This window comes from Monodon monoceros, unplaced genomic scaffold, assembly GCF_005190385.1.
Source record: "Monodon monoceros isolate NGI ecotype Baffin Bay Population unplaced genomic scaffold, NGI_Narwhal_1 Super_Scaffold_20, whole genome shotgun sequence".
In the NCBI taxonomy this organism is placed as follows: Eukaryota; Metazoa; Chordata; class Mammalia; order Artiodactyla; family Monodontidae; genus Monodon; species Monodon monoceros.
This window is the reverse complement of record NW_021703777.1, coordinates 111,044,783-111,055,541: the sequence shown is the minus strand read 5'-3', so window position 1 is coordinate 111,055,541 and position 10,759 is coordinate 111,044,783.

The window sequence follows — 10,759 nt, the reverse complement described above, 5'->3', positions numbered from 1 at the left end:
AATATTACTCAGTCACGAAAAAGAATAAAATTCTACCATTTGAAACAACATAGATGCACCTAGAGGGTATTATGCTTAGTGAACTAAGTTAGAGAAAGACAAATACTGTATGTTATCACTTACATGTGGAATCTAAAAAGACAAACGAACAAACAAATGACAAGGATTTATTGTACAACACGGGGAATATAATTATTTTATAAGAACTATAAATGGAGTATAACCTTTAAAAATTATGAATCACTATATTGTACCTGTAACATATATTATTGTATAGCAACTGTACTTTAATAAAAGAAAAAAATTAAAATGGAGCTTAAAAAAATTTTTTTAATAAAATGAATGAATATAGCAAAACAGAAACAGACTCACAGGTATAGAAAACAGACTGGTGGTTACTAGTGGGGAGGGGGCAGGGAGAGGCAGGATCGGGGTAGGGGATTGAGAGATACAAACCATGTTGTATAAAATGGATAGGCTATAGGGATGTATTTTACAGCACAGGGAATATAGCTAATATTTTATAATAATTTTAAATGGAGTATAATCTACAAAAATATTTAAGCACTATTATACAACTGAAACTATAATATTGTAAATCAATTATACTTCAATTAAAATAATTTAAATAAAAATAATAATTTAAAAAATTTTAATAATAAAATGTTACTTTTTGGAGACAATGCCCCCCCAAAAAAGAAAATTATATTTACGAAAGCATATTACTGTTACTGCTGGACTGAAGTATACAAAGAAGGCATCATATGTGTTTGCATAGAAGTCTTAGAATGGGAGGATGTATAGCCTGTCATGGCCATAATGATTATGTCATACTAAAGTTTATTATTTATTCTAAACCAAATAGTCACTGACAGAGTCAGAACCAGAAATCAGGTCTTTTGTTTCCTAATCCAATGCCCTCCTCTATGACGCTGTTAGATCCTACCAACAAAAGCTCCTATCAGTGTCTCTGGGGGATATTAAGCTCCCTGCCTGACTCTATGGCATGTTCTACCCTTGCTCCTATGATGTTGAAACTCAAGTGTATAAGGTATCAAGTCAAAGAATGCATTGACTAATTGTTTTGAATCAACACAGAAAGATGTTCAAGAAGAAATAAATTGAAATTGCAGTAATGAATCATATTTTAGAACTATATATTTCAATGTAATAGTTAAAGCTAAAAATTATTAAGTACCAGAAAATGTACTAGACTATTTAAGTGCTTTGCATCAACGCATGCACTCCTTACTGCTCAAGACAAACTATAAAGTAGATACTCTCATGACCCCATTTTACAGATATGAAAACTGGAACAAAGGTGATATGATTAACTTGTCCAAGGTCACATAGTCATTAAGTAGTAGAGCTAGGGTTTGAAAGCAAGCAAGTCTGCACCAGAGTACACACTCAACCACTCATAAATCTTTAATATGTGATCACCCAATTTCTCATTCTTTGCCATTTATGTGGTAAATTACAGTGAAAGATTTTTTTAAACACTGAAACGTCCTTTCACTTTGATGATTAATTCAACTTAGTCACAATGTACTATTTTTTAATACGTTGCTAGATTTGAATTCTTTGTGTTTTTCAATATCATAAGTCAAGTTAGCTAATATTTTTTACCTGTTCTTTGTTTTCAAAATTAAACTTAATGGCTTGGCTTTTTTCTTTGTTCTGTAAGAAGTTTTATGAACAAGGATTTTCTGTTCCTTGAGAGTTAAATAGAACTTGCTTGTCAATAAATAAATAAATAAATAAATAGATCTTTAATATGTAGTCCATAATGGTGAATCAATGTATCAAATCAATGTTGGAGTTGGGGGCATCACCATGTGAAATAATCTCTAAATCTTTCTTCCTCTCTGGAGTACAATTACACTATCTGGCACCTGTGAATGCCTAGGACTGCTCTTGGACTTCTCAATTTTCCTTACACAACCCCTGGCCCTTAATATGGAGAACTTTTCACCATAGAATCATCGACTAGAAAATTTTGGCTGACACTGATTATGTACCATCTTGACATAACAACTAATCAGCTGTTAAGAGTCAGGATACTTCTGATTTTGTTTCCTTTTTATTATTAATAAGGTCATCAGCAGCTTCCCTGGGATATTCTTTTACATGCCCATAAAGACGTCCATACCTTTAAATTTTTCTACTTCATTTTTCACCAGGATAATTGCCCTTATAAAATCAAATAGCCGGGCTTCCCTGGTGGCGCAGTGGTTGAGAGTCCGCCTACCGATGCAGGGGACACGGGTTTGTGTCCCGGTCCGGGAAGATCCCACATGCCGCGGAGCGGCTGGGCCCGTGAGCCATGGCCGCTGAGCCTGCGTGTCCGGAGCCTGTGCTCCGCAATGGGAGAGGCCACAACAGTGCGAGGCCCGCATACCGCAAAAAAAAAAAATTAAATAGCCAGTAATTAGAAGCTGCCATACCTGATACACTGAGATATCCTACAGGCATTCTGAAGTTGCATGACTCTGGTGCATAGTTTGTGGAGCATTTTAAGAAAGTCTCCTGCATATTTTTATAAAACTCTCCTCAATTCTTTGGTGTACCATGATTCTTAACCCAAGAGTCATGTTTCATGTATACTACTCAATGCTGAGTTTTAAACACAGAGTAAAATAATCTGATATTTTGTTAACTAAGAGAACCTGAAGCATAATGTAGTATTTTTACTTTTAAAGAATCCGGGTGTCAAAAGCTTGTCTTTCAGCTGGGTTAATTACTATTGCTAAACCAACGTAAAAGACAAATGCAGGGGCATGACTTATTTAATGACCGATACATATGCTATACTAATGCCAAAACAGCAATAATTTGACTAGAGATTTTCTTTTTGGCCTCTGTTCTAAACATTCTTAGTTGAAAAGAATCTTCCCATGCTCTTTAACAAGGATGGAGCAGAAAGAAACCAATTTATACCTGCTATCCTCAAAGGAATTCTTTCTAATTGCATTTTGAAGTTAACTACTAATGAAACGTGAAAATGTATGCAGAGCCTTGGAAACAGAAGAAAAATAAAAACTGGGAGAATTTGCCTAAAGGAATAGAGAAAATATGAAAAGTGCGCTGCAGAGAATTATATGAATAAAATATTACATAGTACAATATGAAACAAGTTTATGACAAAATTGAGTAATATCCAGTGGAATTTGGACCACCACAAAGAAGGAAACATATTTTTTACAAAGGATTTTTTTTCTTACGCTTTCATTGTTCCTTCATTTGTAAAACGACAAAAAGAAATCATCACAAGCACTGCATAATGATTGAAGAAAACCTGCAGAGCTGTTGAGCTTGTGTGAGATTTAGAATAATAGACAATTGCTAGCGAAGAGCCATGAGAAGGTTACAGGGAAAGAGAGCAAATAAGATGTGTGAAAATGGCTCAAAGAGAACATGACTATTTGCAGCAACTCTCAAAAGTCAAGCATGGAAAAATTAGATGATCTTTGAGGGACTTTTCCAAACATTTCTCCAAAGTCTTTAAGTTTAAAGAAATTATTCAATAAGGAAGTTGTCAGAATCTACATTTGGTCTAATGAGCTCTTTTATGATATCTACTCTAAACTGCTATTGTACATTTTAAAACTCCCTCTTCTATTATTTCATTTATTATGCTTTCTGTTAAGTATGCTTTATAATTGAACCCTGATAAATTACCATTCTTTTCAAATTTTTGGAAAAAATTTTAAGTAGTTACATATTAATGAAAAAAATCACAGCTAGTTTAAAATAATTCTTATACACATTTGTTTTTCATCAATTTTTCTGAAAAAATAAGGTAGTGTACATCATCATAAGCAAAGACTGGCTTTTGAGAAAAAAAATTTTATAATACCCTCCCCAAATAAAAGAAGTACATATTTATTGATTCAGTATAGAAAAATGGTCTTTTCTACCTATATGATACTGTATAACTCATTTAACCCAATTTCTTATCTGTAAACTAGAAGTGATCATATTTATTTTACTTGTTCATGAGAACCAAGTGTGGGAGCTGGTGTAAAGTGCTCCACATACATTAAGATTCATTAGGATTTTGTGTCCTTGCCTTATTCTGAGTAAGGCACTATCATGTTCTTCCTAAATACTCTTTATTGACCATGGAAGAGCTTTTAAATTAGAGATTATAAAATGGGGAAAAATTTAATAAATTCTAAATGAGTGATCTCAGTGCTATTAAAGACGTATTCAGATTGAATACAGTATAAAAGAATGTGTTTCAAATTTAGAAATTAGGGATTCTAATTTACGTGACTTTGTGGCTTTAAAAAAAGCATAGAATCTGAGATTTTACAATGCTACACACTGGCCATTAATACTAACTTCGAACTACGGTCAATATTAAAACCCAGATAATGGTTTAGTAGTTTTCTCAGAGGAAGTATTTTTTTTAAACGTTAAAATCTAATTTAAATTGATTATTCATCTGCTCCAATGAGTTTCCTCTCAAAAACAGCAGTTTTTGAGGAGGCTTCAGACCACTACGGCAGCATAGGAGACCCCAGCCTCCTCTTCACACAAATATCAACAAAAAACTTCAGCAACACAGTGGAACAAAAAAACCTGAGAAGAACCACACAAAGAGAGAAAGAAGACAGCTTCATTTCTGGCTGCATCATCCCATCTTCCGAACTGCTCAGAGCCAAGAGGGATCTCCCCAGCTAGAAAGAGTTGTTCTCCCTGGAAAAGGGAGAGCAAGCCAGGTGAGTAACCAGCTTCCCCGGCCTTTCAGGGCAGGAAGGTCCCACTTGGATATTACCCCATCCAGAGCAGCAAAGGTGAGACATACAAGGATGTCAGAAACAAGGAAGAAAAGCAGGGACTACCTGTAACAGTCAACAGCAGAAGCAATCATGGTTAACAGTGAACTGCTTGGACGTATAAACCCAGACGTTTTCACCACTGAAGAAGCAACCAAGGCCAGCACAGTTCCCAGGGACCTCCTGCAGATCTCACCAGCTTTCACCCCACAGGTATTCATGTTTGCTGACACCAGCCACTGGAGCCCCTCTCTGCTCCTCTCGCCCGCTTAGGAGCCCAAGGTGCACTGCATGGGGTTAATGGCAGACTAGACACTGAAGAAGAAATGATTAGTAAACTTTAAGACATAGCAACAGAAACTATCCAAGATGAAAGGGAGAGAGGAAAACACTAAAAAAACACAAAAAGAGCAGTGATCTGTTGGACAACTTCAAGTGACCTAATGTACATGTAATTCAAGTCCCCAAAAGAAGGGGGAGGGGGTTCCCTGGTGGCGCAATGGTTAAGAATTCGCCTGCCAATGCAAGGGACACGGGTTCGAGCCCTGCCAAGAAGCTCCCACATGCCACGGGGCAACTAAGCCCACGTGCCACAACTACTGAGCCTGCTCTCTAGAGCCCGCGAGCTACAACTACTGAGCCCACGTGCCACAACTACTGAAGCCTGCGTGCCTAGAGCCTGTGCTCCGCAACAAGAGAAGCCACCCCAATGTGAAGCCCACGCACAGACACGAAGAGTAGCTCCCGCTTGCCGCAACTAGAGAAAACCCGCACACAGCAATGAAGGCCCAACACAGCCAAAAATAAATAAATAAATAAATTTATTAAAAAAAAAAAAAAAGAAGAAGGGGGAGGGTGGGAATAGGACAAAAATAATGGCTAAATAGTTTTGAAATTAAGCATAATCCACAGATCTGAAGAAGCCCAACAAATCTCAAGCACCAAATGTGAACAACATTATACCAAAGGCACATCAGAATCAAATTGCTTAAAAACAGACATAAAAACAGATCTTCAAAGCAGTCAGAGGGAACGAAAAGACACGTCATTTCCAGAGGAACAGATAACCAAATACTTCATGTCAGCACAGGGCAAGGCAGAAAACAGGAGAGCCATGTCTTAACATACTGAAAGAAAAACAATGTCAACCAAAACTCTATACTTGGTAAAAATAATTTCCAAAACAATATATAATAAAAATATTTCCAGATGTACAAAAGCTTAATAGATTTGCACTATAAAATTACATATAATTTATACAATAAATAATATATTTTTAAATTTAATTTTAATATATATTAAAATTAAAGTTTGTATATATAAAGTCCTTCAGGCATCAGGAAAATGATAAATAGATGGAGGTCTGAATGCTGAAGAAATGGTAAAAATGTGAGTAAATGTAAGACTTTTAAATTTATCTTTATTGCCTTTTAAAAAATAAAGTTTTAAAGAAAAATAACAATGTATTTAGCAGTTTATAGCCATATGTAGAAGTAACATACACAGTATTATAAAAATGACCAAAAGAAATTTGTGATCTTCTAGTCTCCTACATAACCTGATTTACCTTCTGAATTTTTGTTATGCTCTTCTCTGTCATATTTGTCCCATTCTTTAGTTCAAAAATATATGTATGTATATATATTTATACAAAATTATTTTTACTGAATACATATATTTTACTTTATTGAAAATCTAGGGGTGAGTGGGTTTTGAGATGTGTAATCTAACAGGATAGTCACAAACAGCAAAATAAAATTTTCTGCTTTTTCTTTTACAGTTTTATTGAGGTATACTTGACACACAAAAGCTGCACATATATAAAATGTACAGTTTTATGAGTCTTGACATGTGTATATTCCCACAAAAGCAGCCCCACAATCAAGATAAGTAGCACGTTCAGAGAATGAATCAAGTTTATGCAGGAGTCCAGAAGGCATCCATTGCAACTGATCTAGAAATGTGCAGAAAACAGGAGGGAGAATTAAAAGCCCTTAAATTTTCCCAGATATTAAGGGGACTGTGGCCCCCAATTGACCAACAGATTATTTGAAATAGATTTCAATTGTTTCCTGTTTTTCCTTTCAATAAGAAGGAGAATTTTCCTCCAGTTTTCAAGTACTGTTAAGGGTCTGAGCGTTTACCCTGCTTAAAAGCTAACAAGTTAGGCTTGCTACAGTTTCATGAATGCTGGCGGAAGACACAAGCCTCCTAGGTCAGTGACAAACACTTGATTAGTCAAGGCACTGCAAGCAGTGTGAGCATCAGCATATTTTATAGCAGTTCCTAGAGTCTCAATTTCCAGATGGCGACACGAAGGCTGAATAACAACTGCACACACATCGTGGGTTGCAATACAGGAAAGAAACCTGAGCTTAGGGAACTCAGATCTTTTATTATGAGCAATAAGCAAGCCTGCTTTCTGTGCCAGAGGGAAACACTATCTCTGTCTTTCAAGGCTGTTCCTTTACAAACATCCTTGTAAAGATAGTCGAGAACAATAGTCAGTGCCTCTGCTCACAACATCCTCAGAAACATGAGACAACTATATTGTCTCCCAACAATAACCACCCCTCACTTCTAAATCATCTTGACATCTGGTGAAATTTTTCATGAGTAAGCCATTCCATCACCAACTCTGATTAATCTGACCCACAGGAGCTGGAACCGAATCCATTTAATTTGTTCTGTACAATATCTCATTAGAGTTGCAATTGCAGGATGAGAGAAACTGGTGGTACTGAACTCAACCAGGCCCCTTGGGTCCTGAACAGAAACAACTTAACAAATACCATAAATTTTTAGGGTCTATCTTAGAAAATCTATGAGTCAGCTGGGCTGCCAAGACAAAGTACAAACATGACTGAGATATTTCAGGTTCAGTTCCAGATCACCACAATAAGGCAAATATGGCAAGAAAGTGAGTCACACAAATTTTTTGGTTTCCCAGTGCATATGAAAGTTAGGTTTGTGGCATTCTGAGATATTCTGCTGTGATTCCAAGTTAGCAGGGAGAGATTTTCTGCAATGATTCACCTGTTCATCATCTTTGCTGTTTTCTATTGCATGGGTTGTCTTTTTCATATCAGATTATAAGAGCCTTTAAAAATATGAGGGATCCTACCTTCAAGATGACATAAGAGTAAGAAGTGAAGATCACCTTGCTCCCCACAAATACATCAGACATATCTACATACGGAACAACTCCTACAGAACACCTACTGAACGCTGGCAGAAGACCTCAGACCTCCCAAAAGGCAAGAAACTCCCCACGGACCGGGGTAGGGCAAAAGAAAAAACAAAGAATAGGGACGGGACCTGCAACTCTGGGAGGGAGCTGTGAAGGAGGAAAGGTTTCCACACACTAGGAAGTCCCTTCGTGGGCGGAGACTGCGGGTGGCGGAGGGGGGTAACTTCGGGGCCATGGAGGAGAGCACAGCCATGGGTGCGGAGGGCAAGGCAGAGAGATTCCCGCACAGAGGATCTGGTCCGAACAGCACTCACCAGCTGAGAGGCTTGTCTGCTCACCCGCCGGGTCGGGCGGGGCTGGGAGTTGAGGCTCGGGCTTCGGTCGGAGCGCAGGGAGAGGACTGGGGTTGGCTGCGAGAACACAGCCTGAAGGGGTTGGTGCACCACAGCTAGCCGGGAGGGAGTCCGGGAAAAGGTCTGGAGCTGCCGAAGACGCAAGAGACTTTTTCTTCCCTCTTTGTTTCCTGGTGCGCGAGGAGAGGGGATTCAGAGCGCTGCTTAAAGGAGCTCCAGACACGGGCGTGAGCCGCGGCTATCACCGCGGAACCCAGAGACGGGAATGGGACGCTAATAAGGCTGCTGCTGCCGCCACCAAGAAGACTGTGTGCAAGCACAGGTCACTATCCACACCTCCACTTCCGGGAGGCTGTGCAACCCGCCACAGCCAGGCTCCCGTGATGCAGGGACTACTTCACCGGGAGAACGCACGGCACGCCTCAGACGGTGCAATGTCACGCCGGCCGGCGCAGGCTCAACCCGCACTCCGTGCCCCTCCCTCACCTGGCCTGAGTGAGCCAGAGCCCCTGAAGCAGCTGCTCCTTTAACCCCGTCCTGTCTGGGCGAAGAACAGACGCCCTCCGGCGACGTACACGCAGAGGCGGGGCCAAATCCAAAGCTGAGACCCTGGGAGCTGTGAGAACAAAGAAGAGAAAGGGAAATCTCTCCCAGCAGCCTCAGGAGCAGCGGATTAAATCCCCACAGTCAACTTGATGCACCTTGAATCTGTGGAATAACTGAATAGACAGAGAAACATCCCAAATTGAGGTGGTGGATTTTGGGAGCAATGATATATGTATTTTTTTCCGTTTTGTCTTTTTGTGAGTGTGTATGTGTATGGTTCTTTCTGTGATTCTGTCTGTATAGCTTGGCTTTTACCATTTGTCCTAGGGATCTGTCTGTCCATTTTTTGAGGTTTTTTTTTTTTTTCTGCATAGTTTTTAGCACTTGTTATCATTGGTGGATTTGTTCTTTGGTTTCCTTGCTCTCTTCTTTCTCTTTTTAAATTACTTTTTAAATTTAATAATTATTTTTTATTTTAATAACTTTCTTTCTCTCTCTCTCTCTCTCTCTCTCTCTCTCTCTCTTTCTTTCTTTCTTTCTCCCTTTTCTTTTGAACTATGTGCCTGACACAGTCTTGGTGTCCTGGCTGGGTGTCAGGCCTGTGCCTCTGAGGTGGGAGAGCTGAGTTCAGGACATTGGTCCACGAGGGACTTCCCAGCTCCAAGTAATATCAAATGGCGAAAGCTCTCCCAGATTTCTCCATCTCAACACTAAGACCCAGCTCCACTCAACAACCAGCAAGCTACAGTGCTGGACACCTATGCGAAACAACTAGCAAGACAAGAACACAACCCCACCCATTAGCAGAGAGGCTGCCTAAAATCATAATAAGGTCACAAACACCACAAAACACAGCACCAGACGTGGTCCAGCCCACCAGAAAGACAAGATCCAGCCTCATCTACCAGAAAACAGGCCCCTCCATCAGGAGGCCTACACAACCCACTAAACCAAACTTAGCCACTGGAGGCAGACACCAGAAACAACGGGAACTACGAACCTGCAGCCTGTGAAAAGGAGACCCCAAACACAGTAAGTTAAACAAAATGAGAAGACAGAGAAACACACAGCAGATGAAGGAGCAAGGTAAAAACCCACCAGACCAAACAAGTGAAGAGGAAATAGGCAGTCTACCTGAAAAAGAATTCAAAGTAATGATAGTAAAGATGATCCAAAATCTTGGAAATAAAATAGAGAAAATACAAGAAACATTTAACAAGGACCTAGAAGAACTAAAGAGCAAACAAACAATGATGAACAACACAACAAATGAAATTAAAAATTCTCTAGAAGGGATCAATAGCAGAATAACTGAGGCAGAAGAACAGATAAGTGACCTGGAAGATAAAAAAGTAGAAATAACTACTGCAGAGCAGAATAAAGAAAAAAGAATGAAAAGAATTGAGGACTGTCTCAGAGACCTCTGGGACAACATTAAACGCACCAACATTCGAGTTATAGGGGTCCCAGAAGAAGAAGAGAAAAAGAGAGGGACTGAGAAGATATTTGAAGAGATTATAGTGGAAAACTTCCCTAATATGGGAAACGAAATAGTCAATCATGTCCAGGAAGAACAGAGAGTCTCATGCAGGATAAATCTAAGGAGAAACACAACAAGACACATATTAATCAAACTACCAAAAATTAAATACAAAGAAAAAATATTAAAAGCAGCAAGGGAAAAACAACATTTAACATACAAGGGAATCCCCATAAGGTTAAAAGCTGGTCTTTCAGCAGAAACTCTGCAAGCCAGAAGGGAGTGGCAGGACATAGAGTGATGAAAGGGAAAAACCTACAACCAAGATTACTCTACCCAGCAAGGATCTCATTCAGATCTGATGGAGACATTAAAACCTTTATAGACAAGCAAAAGCTAAGAGAAT